This window comes from Halyomorpha halys, unplaced genomic scaffold (genome assembly GCF_000696795.3).
Source record: "Halyomorpha halys isolate HHAL.00 unplaced genomic scaffold, Hhal_1.1 Scaffold45.1, whole genome shotgun sequence".
Classification (NCBI taxonomy): Eukaryota; Metazoa; Arthropoda; class Insecta; order Hemiptera; family Pentatomidae; genus Halyomorpha; species Halyomorpha halys.
The window spans coordinates 146596-160228 of NW_027113993.1; the positions used below are offsets into that span (position 1 = coordinate 146596).

Below are 13633 nucleotides of genomic sequence, written 5' to 3' on the forward strand. Positions count from 1 at the left end.
AAATAGCAATGTTATTTAAAAGAAAACAAGTCGATATTATCGTAAAACTATTAAATGTTTTTATAATCTAATTAACTAAGAAATATTTTAACGATTTAGAATAAATTTTGTCATAATTATTTTTTTGTAAATTGAATTTGTTGCTTAAGAATAGAATTTACCGAAGGAGTTTCAATTATCCTAAGGAAAATAGTATGTATTTGTTTTAAATTGTTGAAATGAGCAATTACTTTTAAAAATCTTCTCAAATCTCGGAATTAAATTGGATATGGTGACCTTCATTTCTTGTTCAATGTTAATTTTCGGGCGATATTTGCTTTTTATTACCACGACCCCACAAATAGGATGTTGCAAATGGAATTAATGTTCATATTTGCTGTGACCTGAGATCCAAGGTAAGTAAACTCCTCCACTCTCTCTAAGATACAGCTTCCTACGACAACCTGTCTCTCTTGAGGTCTGGCTCCTCCGATGTACATAAATTGTTTTTTGTTTACATTAATAGGCAGTCCCATGCGTGCAACTTTTTTTTTTTTTTCATTTCCCTCTTCCTTGCCATCTCTGGCATACGGGGTGCGGGCGCAGTGGGGTAGTGCGCTGGGGTTCGCGCATGCCACTGCTCCCAAGGATCACCAATTTTTTTTAATTCTTTTATTGATTATTCAATTAAATTTTTTTTCTTGTTTTTTTTTCTGTGGTGCAGCCCAGCGCTAGGTTTAGCGCCTTACTGATGGAGCCGCACCTTGTCCACTGCATCCGTCTGGGTGCCTCCTACAGTTACCAGGCTGGTCCAGCCCTCCTGGTCTTAGTCTGGGTCAGCTTCCTCATCTTCTGGTGGCTCGCCGATGTTGGGCGGCATGCGTGCGACTGCTCTCTGCAGGCTCAAGAATGACTCAATAAGCACAGTACAAGATACCAAGGTAATTCGCATAACCAAGCAGTTAGACTGATCTATTTAATATGGGGCAATTATTCTGGGAACCTGTTTCTCTCACTACTTTTTCCAACATCAAATTAAACAGGAGCCACGCCAGAGCATCTCCTTGCCTTAGTCCTTCATTTGAGCCAAATTCAGAAGAGTATAAGGATTGTATGCGGACCCTGTACCTAATATCTCATTGCAATTTTTATAAGGGGTATTGGCTTTGAAGGAACCTTCGTTTCTCTTAGAGTCTCGTATAACATAGGGCCCTTGATACTGTCATATGCGTTCTTGAAATCCACGAACAAGTATTGGGTAGGACTCTTCTGTTCATGGGCCCTTTCCATGATTAGTCTGAGCCTATGAATTTTGTCCACTGTAGATTTCCCTCTTCTGAAGCCTGTGGTAGAGGATATTGGAGAATTCTTTGTAAGCACAGGGTAGCGGCGATATTCCTTTGTAATTATAACATTCCAATTGTTCTCCTTCCTTATGAAGAGGACATATCGAAGCACTGCTCCATTGCTAAGGCATCTTCTCTTGAACCCCTATCTCGAGGATCAGCATCCTTTAAATAATCAACACAAACTACTCCTTTGGGTTCTATAGAGATCATACTCTAATTTGTTTACTCTTTTGGTTGTGCATCTGAAATATTTTTTATGTTATCGTCATGACGAAATTTCTTTCTTATGTGGAAATATAAAAGTTTGATGCCCTTCTAATGATTTAAAAAAATTAAACTAAATGTTAAGAATGAAGTAGTTTGGTTCGACAATTTCTTTATTGCTAGTACATTGAGTTTCGACTTTCAAAGTTATAAAGAAATTCTTCCTTATCTAAGTCACGCTAATGTCTAACAATACTATCTACATAAATTCATTTCTGTATATAGTGTTGTTTGACATTAAGGTGACAACTTAATGAAAAGAGGAATCTTTAACTTATAGCATATCTCAACCGTGTTGAGAAATTTAAGCCAAAACATTTTACAGATTGATTGGTTTACTCATAAAATGTTTTGGTCTAAGTTTGCGATAAATTTACTAGTTCTATTGGATTCAGTAAAAACGCATTCAAATTATTTTTTAAAAATAGATTTTTTTATTTACAATATATACTGATGATGATATAGCGAATTAATTTATATTTTGGGAATACCAGCAACAATATACGATTCGATTTCGCATTCGTTTCTTCCTCTCCATATTTTGAACAGTCCTTTGTCGCCCCAGCTCTCGTTCCATTGGTTAGCTATTAGCCAATAGGGTGTGCCATCTTCAACGCCCCAGCCAATGATCTTCACTGCGTGCCCAGCAAGCATCTTTCCAGTAACATGATGGTAGACACCTGGTTAAAAACAATATTCAAGTAATTAAAAAATGGCGCCCTGTTATTTGAAAAACTTTTCTTTTATTTTTTTTTTTGGGGGGAGCGAGTCCATTATTTGTAAAGTTTAAAATTAAAATGCTAGAAATCAAATCTAAGTAAAAAAATTCTAAAAAAATTTTTAAAAAAATGATAAATGAGAAATACAAAGGCATGATTCAAAATATTATACCTGATTTATATGTCAGAAAGTCGGCGTAGACTGAGAAAGTGACCTCTACAGGACCATGGGCCATAATTTCTTTCTGTATCTCGGTCTCCGTCTCGACAACCGTGTAAGCGTGTTTAACTACAAATAGAAACAATTAATAAATAATAATTAATTATTATTAATGTAATAATAATTGAATGATATTTGCCAATAATATTAGTTGATTACTATTAACTACTAAGATAAGTCGGACAAGTTCGACTTTTTTTTTAAATTTGTTATTATCATCCCCTTTAAAAACCCATACTGAAGAAATTGTTCCAGTTAGGGTAAGAGTGGATGGAAACTGCTATGTATTGAACACTTCAAATAGATTTCTAGCTGGATGTTGTGGGTGGTCTTAGATACTGGGAGTATTGCTTCCCCATAAAGATGATCGACACCAAAGGGTCTATTTAGCATTAGAAAATCAGAAACACTTCATAGGAATTCTAGAATTTTTTTTTCGGATACAGTGCATTATCTCAGAAGTCTAAATTGAATCAACAAGGTATCAAGAGCAAGGAACAAGCTGGGCCGAAAACTAAGCAATTGATTTCTACAGAACTATTCGCCAGCTGATATGGAAAAAGGTGTCCTGATCAGAAATTCCTTACTTAAAAAAAATGAAGATATAACTCCGCCTTCTAATTGAAAAGAATGGACGTTCTGAATGAAGCAAGAGAGAACAAACTTAAAGATATTTATGATGAGGTGAAGATAGTTGACCGTAGATGATTGGAGTTTGTCGGGGGGTGCGGTCAGCAAAGAACAACATAAATAAATAAATATGGTTTTGTTCATTTATGTTGTTCTTTGCTGACCGCACCCCCCGACAAACTTCTCCGATCATTAAAGATATTTATACTTACATCTCCAAGAACGACATTTATAGTTTGACCCTTAACTCCAGACATTCGGGCTTGATGCATGTCTGGACCTCTGGAGGGACAGGTAGAAGATAGAATTGAACAGATGACCAGTCGCATCACTTCCAGCACTAACCACCACCTTGTATCCCAGGTCGTCAATGAATAATGTAAAATATCTTATAGTGATTATCATAATTATTATTTGGATTATTATCATCGTTGAATTGTTATAATTTGAATCATTTTTATTTTACATGCATCATTCTTGTTATTCAATAAATACTTTGTTTATTTCTGTAGGGTTGGTGCACATACAACCTAAACACCAATCTCTTATATACTGTGAACATTCACAATGGTCATATTTTATGGAGGTATATTCACTAATTGGTAATCCGTAATTACATAAGGAACCTTTGTAAAATAAATCCAATTATAACAAGATTCAGGATTCATATAATTTAAACTAATTAATATAAATAATTCTTGATAGATATCATCAATATTTATTTTGGCATTCTTTGTAGTTTTTATGTAATAAGTAAAATTTCTTTTAAATAATATTTTCACAAAGCTCTTGATAAATAAATCCTGTTTTATCATTAATTAACCTGCATAACTTTAACTTTACAAGGAAGAGGCGTCACTGAAATTTTGATCAATTTAAAATATCGAAAATTTAGAAGGAATAGGTTTCGTATGTTTGCTCTAACATCCGTTCAATTTAAACAAAATAAAAAAGAAAGTAATTTATCCCATTTTTTGGCGTATTGGAATTTTCAAATTGTTTCATTGTAATATGAACCGACCAATTAGTTTCGAGATTTTCTGAAGAGGGGAATAGTATGACATATTTACTGATAAACTTTCAAATCTCCTATCTTCAAAAATAAATTATCAATAGTCTACCATTGTCAAACTATTAAAATTTTAGTTAACACGCCCCAACTTAGTTTAATGTTATTTACATTATATTGCTTACTTTTATGGTGATCAGAAGAGAAGGAAGTAGAATACGCTGTATTCGTACATTTCCTCTGGCATTTCGGTGTCTCTGACATCGGCAAGGAGTCACAGGATGGCAATTCTCCTTTGACGTGGTGCTCACAGGGTTGGATTTCGTAAGGTTGGCAACCCTACAAGTGGATAATTCTTGGTTAATTTTAAAATAGATGATTTTAAATCATAAGTTGGTCCTGTATTTATTTTTTAGTCCCAATTGTGTGCAAGGTCCAAGCTAGCAGAACCACATACCACATTGGACTTGTAGTCTCCTCCAGTAACTAGTCCATTTTCAGCGAAATACCACCACGCATCTTCAGGGTCACCTCCATTACACCCGATGCCACACTCTGAGCAACAGGCAACAGCAGCAGTTCCTCTGCAGACAATGGCATCGTAAACGTACCGTTTGTGGCAATGCATAACCTGTCCGTGAAGGCTCCTGCTGCAGCAACTGCCTGCAAATAATGAATGTAATCTCAGGCGAAGGTATAGTCCAGTAATTGACGATTATTACTTCTTTAAATGATTCAGGGCTCGCTAATTGAATGTTTTAAATAAATTATTATTGATAGATATTATTACTATAGTAAAACCGATCTCGGATTCTAATTTTAAAAAATATTACTCACATCATCACAACGGATAGAAAATATAAGAATATTATGGAATATCAACTCACACTAGAGCTTGTAGTTAGTTACAAGATGGGGAACTTGGTTCAAATCGGCGTTATCATATGAAGAAAATTAAAATAGAATCAAAATTTTTGTAAATTAATTGGATGAAGACGTACAATCAATAAAAAAAGTGAATAATCAATCGAAATAGTTCCCTGAATAAACAAATAGTAATTTCAGAAAAAATTGAAGAAAAACAAAAAAATCGAAAAGAAAAAAATCAACTAGGTTGTGGAAAACAAAACAGGTTACACTCTTCTCTCTCTCTCTCTCTCTATAAAAATAAATGCGCATTAACGGTATTAAAAATCTTGTTAACAAAGCGCCAGTTATAGTTTCTTGCTAAAAAATGAGTTCTATTACTTCATATTTATTTGTGTAGAACGGTTATTGCAACTTAAGTACAATTTTTTTTTTGATAGAGAGAGACGAGTGTAACCTGTTTTGTTTTCCACAACCTAGTTGATTTTTTCGTTTTTCTTAAACTTTTTCTGAAATTACTATTTGTTTATTCAGCGAACGAACTATTTCGATTTATTATTCACTTTTTTTATTGATTGTACGTCTTCATCCAATTAGAGTACATATAGATGCAGTAGATATGACAAATACAGGATTAAATATCCCCTCATCCAAAACAATAGCGCTTTCCTCCAAGGGCTGGCAGATCTAGATAGGGCTACTATTCAGGCGTTGTGCAAATTTATAGCAGAATCCAAAGTAGATTATTAAAATTAAATAAATAATAACAATTTACATCCTCATCTCCATTTATAATATAACAACAGGGGCAGTGTAGGACTCCAGCGGGAGTCTTTGGCCGACGTAAGAAAAGAAAAAAAAAGTACATATAGCAACAGAATTTGAAATATCATCAGTGCTCTTGTATGCATTTGAAATTGGAAGGTCAATGAAAGAAACAAAACAAACTTCATGTATTAGTAAATATATGCTTGAGAAAAATACTTAGTATCATGTAGCAGGGGCATCCCAGCAACACGTGGAAGAAATCAGTGATGAGAAAGGCGAATCAGTCGGAACAGAAGTTAAAAAATTATCAACAGATCCAAATCAAAACGCAAGCATTCCTTAAGACCCTTTGCTCCATTGGGAGCTAAAAGGATCACTTCCACATATAGATATACCTGTGTAAATATCCAGTTGAAAAGCTAATTGAAAGAACATCCTTTGAGAATTTATATATGCCATGAGAATTCATAAAGGAAGATGCTATGAAAATTTATAAAAGTTCTTCTCAATTTATAAAAGTTCTCAATATGAAAGAATTTAAAAAAGGTCTTCTTCTCAATTTATAGAAGTTTTTTTTAATGGAAAGAACATGCCATACGAATTTATAAAAGAAGGAAAATTTTTCTACTGAAGAACATTTTAAATATTCCTTTCTATATAACAACTTGGTTGATTTATCTAAAACTTAAAACTGAGGCACTACTAAGAAGTTGAAAATTGGATTTTTCGAGTTTTCATAATAGGAATATAAAATTAATTTTGTCAAGGCTCTCTAATTATGGACAAAAATGAAATTTTCAAGTTGAGTAATCCAGTTTTTTTCTATGATTTAGCTATTTAATTTAATGCATACAAGGTTGGATAAGTTTTTTGTCATTTAATAATTATATAAGCAGGAAGTGTTGTTTAGTATGACACTGAAATCTTTGCATCCAGTTTCATTCTTTTCCTTCTATGTTGGATCTAAGCTGGGTTTAGGGAACGTACTCTTTCAAGAAGAAACCTCAACTGTCGAATGGTAAACATTAATGCTTGGAGAAGTTTGTCGGGGGGTGCGGTCAGCAAAGAACAACATAAATAAACAAAACCATATTTATTTATTTTATGCCGACGTTTCGACCTGAGTTTCAGGTCTTCATCAGGGGTTGTGGCGTAGAAGGCAGGATTGTAACTGGAGCATTAATCTACAACTGTCTACACCTCATCATGGTAAACATTAATATAGACAAGAATCTTCTTGTACAGCTAAACGCTATGGATATAAATACTTTCCTATATCTTACCCAACAGGATCCACAGGTTCCTTGGTCCCTGATATGACGAATGGAATCGCATTGAGGCCAGTTTTCTCTGGCGTCGAAGCTATCCGGGATGTCCGAGTCCGGGATGGTATGTTTCGCTCTCAATGGCAGTTTTAGGATATTATCTCTCCTCGCTCCCAGCAACCTCACCAATGAGGATATAGTCGTCTGCTCCCCAAAGTTCTGGCCAGCCTAAGAAACATATATTGCATTATTATAAAGATCATTAAAGCCGGTATATCCTTAAGAAATATATCTGGAACTTCAAAAAAATTAATTGTTAGAGGGAAATTAAGTACTACAAGTCATGCTATAATAATATCATATGTAAACTAGTAGAGGGTTGTTGAATATATATCTTATCTCCACTATCTTCTCTTACTTTCCACTTAGCTCCAGACGAGTTGACCGTTTCGATGATCTCTTTGAGAGTATCTTCGTGGACAGGTCCTCCATGTGCTGCCACCAACAGCAAACTGGATATCAAAAGGATCTTCATCCTGATTATTATAGTAGTAGTTTAACAATAATTAATTATCCTTTGAATATAGATAATGAATGTAGTTAAAAATACGAGGGGATTTCCACACCTCACCTACAACAGAGAAGATACTGACTACCTGATCCTCTCTGCAACCCTTTAAGAAGAATTGCAATTGGCCACTTGACATCAGATAAAATAGATATGATGTCACGGAAGCAGATTTTTTTTTTAACAAACAAATCATTATAATAATGATAAATCAGTACTTTTATATAAAAAAGAAATATGTCATGGGCAAGAGTTCTGTCAATCAAATGGTTTTGTCTTTATATTTGCTGAAATAATAAGACTTGGGTAGAGATCTAAAGTGCCGAATAAGAGTTTTTTTGACAGTAGAACAAAAAAAAAAAAAAAAAGTTTTTCCTGTGTTCTGTCTACATAACACAGGAAAAACTTTTTTTTTCGTTAAAATCGTTAAATGAGGTTACTAATTTGTGACAAGTAAGGTAAGCAGAATAAAATGCGTAAGAACTAGATAAGCAGAGCAAGATGGATAACCATAATTGCTAATTACTCAATCTAAATCTAAAACATAATATAGTGTAGAAATCACTCCGATTTTGCACAATTGCACAATTCTTGTTCGCCAAAATATTTGCATGGTTGCATAAGACCCAACTGCCTCTTGATGCCTCTCTTCAAAAAGATATTGTGAAATTTAGGTAAATTAAATTTACATTTCGAAAGCTTCAAATCTTGTTGTTGCAGGTAAATATATTTTAACTTATGTCGGCAGTGGATTGACAAAGAGGCTTGTTATTAATTAAATAATGTACTTATCTAAAGAAATTTTTATTTTAAAATATGTTAAATTGGTCAAATTAATTTAACTTTATCATTTATTAATATGCATACACATATTAATTTAAGAATATAGTTTTGTATTTTATTGTGATTATTACATAATATATGAGTTATTAATTAGTAACTTATAATGTTTAATAATAAATAATTTTTTTTTTTCAAATTAGAACATATAGATTTTTTTTTCTATTAGTAATTCTGGGGTAACTTCCGGGGAGGGAGAGTTAACTGGTAGTTATTAAATGAGACCACAGAGAAGTGTAACATATAATTTACATATATTTATGAGAACAGAGAAGAAAAAAACTCTGTACAACTTAGACTATTATATACAATTTATCTTCTAGAATGTCCTTCGCCAATTATGTTCGACTATTGATGATCAACTGATTAACAAATAATCCGTATTAGTAACATGGTATTACTTATACTCACAATTGACGAAGGTGGGGTCATGGAAAAAGAACTTGCAGGAGGAGCTGTAGAGAGAACTTGTAGGAAACGTTCCCAGAAATTGGAACAGTCTAATAAATTATAAGAAAACAATCAAGCTGATGGGAAATTAACACCTTTGACTTGTGGTGCCTTAAAAAGAAGAAAGTAGCTAGTGCTGCCCTAGAAAGAGTTTAAAAAAATGAGAAACCTGGAAGAAATTGAGTCATGTCCCGTCTCAGATGATATTCACTTATCGGAGTTAGGTTTTTATTACTATTTGTTTGTGAGATAAAAATTGAAACATTATTTTATTTTATAAATTATTAAAGAAGGGCACTTATAGAACCACAAGTATATGATAAATAGTGATGTCTCTTTCACCACTAGGACAGTATAATTAGAGTTCTACTTCGCTTCGTTCTATTTTTATTATCTACGGGGGGGGGAGGGGGAGGAGAGGGGTTATCTAGAGGTGACCAATCTATTCTAACCATGGTTGGGGTCAAGTTCTTCATTTCGTTGGACCGCCCTCAGGCCGGATTCGATCCTGCACCACCAGCAGTTCTCAGGTTGCTAAGACCTACACCTTGAACCACCAAAGTTACGGACGGCCCTACTTTGCTTCATTTATACTTCATTAAATTGGACAATGGGACGTGATAGTTAACTCAGTCATCTCCTTCCTTAATTATTCATAATGAAATAGTACTTCCCTACCAAATATATAATTTCTTTATTGTTTTTTATTAAACAATTAATAATCTTTTAATTAGTTCTTCCCGATATATAAAGGTAAATGCTATCATAATGTTGTTAAAATTGTATTTGTGATAAAGAATCAAGTATCAGCTTTAATAATAAATCTTTTCCTTATTCAAAATTTACAAAACCAAGACTGGATAACTTCTCAGTACAACTTAGGGATACTTTGCTCCAATAAAACTGGCCTCATTTGTATTCCTAACTCTTCCGTTATTTTATTTATTTCTTAATTATTTTTAATTTTCAACATCTTTTTAATATTTATTTCAAAACCAACACAAAATAATTTAAAATCAGTTAAAAAAGTATTCCTAATTCAGATTGATTTTTCCTATTTTGATATAGAAAAAAACATTTTAGTTTTAATATATTTTTTCTACTTTTATTTCAAGATATAATTTATAGTGTTTTCAAAAATATAAACATTTTTAAATGATTTTTGTTTTTACTTTTAATTTTACTCTTATATGATTTTAGTGGTTCTTTTCTGCAATGATGACACCCTAAAATTGTACTAACTATTGATTCTCTAGTATTTAGAATTAATTATAAGTGGTGCAAATTATTCTAATATACCCATTAATTTTGCACCACTTTTCGAAAAAAAAAAAAAAAAATACTAAATACGTAGATTTGTAAAAACAGTCTAAACTAGAAGATTTTTCTTTCGTGTAAACTCTAAGGAAGCTGAAGTATAAATGTCGAACATTTCTGTTTCCTGCGTGTTAAAAATGGATATCTATCCATGATATCAAAAATACACGGTGGAGATCCACCGAGTACCATATCACACAGATTAAAAACCAATCCTTACACACATCTACTTCTCATCACACCAAATAAGGTTTGTAATTATTTTTAAATAAACAAAAACAATTTTTTATAGTATTCTATGAGAGTTGATAAGTAGATATTATGATAATTGACAATTTGAGTAAAGAAAAATCACAGACAGTTCAAGGTTTTCAAGAGCTGCGCATTTCTTAAAAATTTTGTTTGTTTATTATTGTGAAATTAGTAAATAATTATTGAAGATGAGGAATAGTAAGTGAGTTAAAATGAAAAAAAAAAGTGCTCGAAACCTCTTATCTCTGGGCTGTTCAATTGATAGCTTTGATCATATAATTGTCAAATCATCGACTTACAATTAAAATCATTTACTATAAGCTATCCAGTGATTACTTTGTCGCCAGGTTGACTTTATTTGGTTTGTAACGGTTCGGCTGATTTCTGTTCTTCAGAAGAGAAACTTCTTCAGGCGTATTTGAGTATTTTTTTTATTACATCAGTAATTAAAATGCAGTCGTGTGAAGTACAATCAGATCGAAAATATATAATTAGCGCACTCCAACACAAATCAAACGATCACTCTAACAATAATATGTAGTGTCCTAAATATCATAACAAGTGTTAAGATCAACTAAAAAAAATAAGTGGAAAACATTTCCAAGAAAATTAAGGGATATTTAGGAATAAAACCAAACAACGAAGCTTCCTTTTTATTAATTGTAAAACGAAATATAATTTATTAAATTATATATATAATCTCAGAAATTTGATAAAAGAATTAATTTATAGTTAATTACTACATGAATACGTACATAAAATACACAATAGTACTTCTAGCTTAATATAAATTTTCGTTAATGCCTTAATATATTTAGTGAGTGACCAGAAAACTTGAAGTCATAAGTTTCCATTTATATTTCATAATTATTCCGTTATTGAGGAGTAAAAAGTACTAATGAGGAATAAAATTGTCCTCGTTTGGAATAAATGGTTCCGTAATAGATAGGTTCTAATGCAATAAATTCGTGCTTTGCTGTCGGGACCTTTAAAAAATTTCTTTTATGGGAAATTTCACTATATTTCTGCTCTGAAACGAACAAGAAAACGTTCTGAAGTAATAAATAAACAGAATTATATTAAATTTATGTTATCCTGAAATATTTGATTAAAATAAGTCCAGAGAGAGAAATACTTTATTCATGCTGCCCAAATACATCGATACAATATTGCTACACTACACAGCATACTTATCAATCCGTGATCGGACATATAAAATTACATATTTTTACATGGTATAATAAAATAGAAAGAAAACATTTTTTTCCCCAGTTTTCTTTAACAATTACAAATTTCAGTATACACACCAAATAAAAATATTTCAATTTATTCCTTTTTTTCTTTCCCCCTCTTGTCCATTCCATTTCACAATTTTTATTTCATTTGATCGACAAATCCACTCTCCCGAATTCCCCCTCTCAGATCCTCCCCAGTGATCCGTTAAACAAATTCACTATCAGACGGCAGTGCGAGATCAAACCAGAGAAATACTAGTCACAGCAGTAGATCAGTTTACAGTAAATTAAACAAATAAATACATTTTACCAAAACATAACTAATACATAGATCGAAAGATTAATTCTTATATTTCTTTTGAATTTTTTCAGTTAGCTAACATGTAAAAAAAACAAAAACAAAAAAAAAACATTAACTATATATATCGTCTAGCTATCGTTAGATACAATAGAGGTAAATCGTATCAGATATTTATTTATTCATTTTATTTTTTTAATGATCACAATAAGTGTTAATGTTCCAGCAAATGTCTATATATTGAAGGATATCTTCATTAAGTGGTTTTTTGTATGGAAATTTATATTAAACAACTTTTTAATTTATATTACACAATTATAAATGTCCTTTATTGGGACCTCTTCTACCCTGTTCCCTCAAGAAAATATTTAAATTTAATTATAAGGCTGAAGACAGGGAAATGAAACCCTGAAACGTAAGAGACTAACAAAGAAGTTAATACACAGGTTGTGAATTTAACCAATATAATATCATATATATGTTTGTTACTATTTTATATAATCGATTTTCTCTAAAAAATATTTAGTATTTTGATTAAAATTGGTATATGCCTGAAAAATTTAATAATCTTTAAAACCGAATAAATCTTATTAAGTAGTTTAACAGGGCTTAAATTTTCAAAAAAATCTTCCCTTAAAGTCTTAAATTTTGTATATATGTTTAGAAATAATTAATCATTTTTCATTGTTCACACTAATAGATAATGTATAAATATGAACTAATTTTTTGTGAAAAGATTTTGATGATTAAGTATAGGAAATAAGTGGAAAATACGTTTTCAGCTTGAAAACACATTTACGGAAATAAGAGTGGTAATATTAGACGTATTTTATAAGGTTGGAAAGCCAAAGATTTTAGAAAAAATAATATTTAACATACAAATATATAACGAAGAAATTATTTGAAAAATATGAAAACGCAAAAATAAAAGGTCTTTTCTAACCCGAGTTAAAGTTGCGTGGAGCGTTTTCCGTTTCAAAATTTTCAGATATTCTATATTTCCTTATAGAAAACAATCAGTAATGTTAATATGGAATGATAATTATTTTGACTTAGGGTTTGTAATAGGTTAAATAATTAGATATTGCATAGTCAAAAAAATTATTTTTTATTAAATATAAAAATATATTGTGTACAATTACCCTAATGCTAATATAGCATATGAATTTATACTATGGGAACACCGCCAACAATGTCAGATTCAAAATCGCATTCGTTATTTCCTCTCAATATTCTGAACAAACCTTTTTCTCCCCACCTCTCGTTCCATTGGTTAGCAACCAGCCAATAGGGTGTGCCGTCTTCAACACCCCAGCCAATGAGCTTTACTGCGTGTCCGCCCATCACATCGCCCGTTACATAGGAATAGATACCTGGTAATAAAAAATATTTTAAATTCGTTCCAGAGCTGTTAGAACGCATATAGCAGTTGTAATATAGCATACCTGATTTATACGTCATGAAGTCTGAGTACACCGTGTAGTCTGCTTCTACGGGACCGTGGGTCATTATCTCTTTCTGAATCTCTTTAACGTCATTTCTTATGACGTAAGCGCGACGGACTACAAATCAAACGATTATTATATAATTTAATATTTCTGAG

The 13633-nt window shown here is 31.9% G+C and overlaps 1 pseudogene; it reads right to left on the bottom strand.

Moving 5' to 3' along the window:
* Window positions 1–2003: 2003 nt before the first annotated feature.
* The window catches only part of LOC106688843 (uncharacterized), a 56637-nt pseudogene continuing 45007 nt past the window's right edge, over window positions 2004–13633 (bottom strand).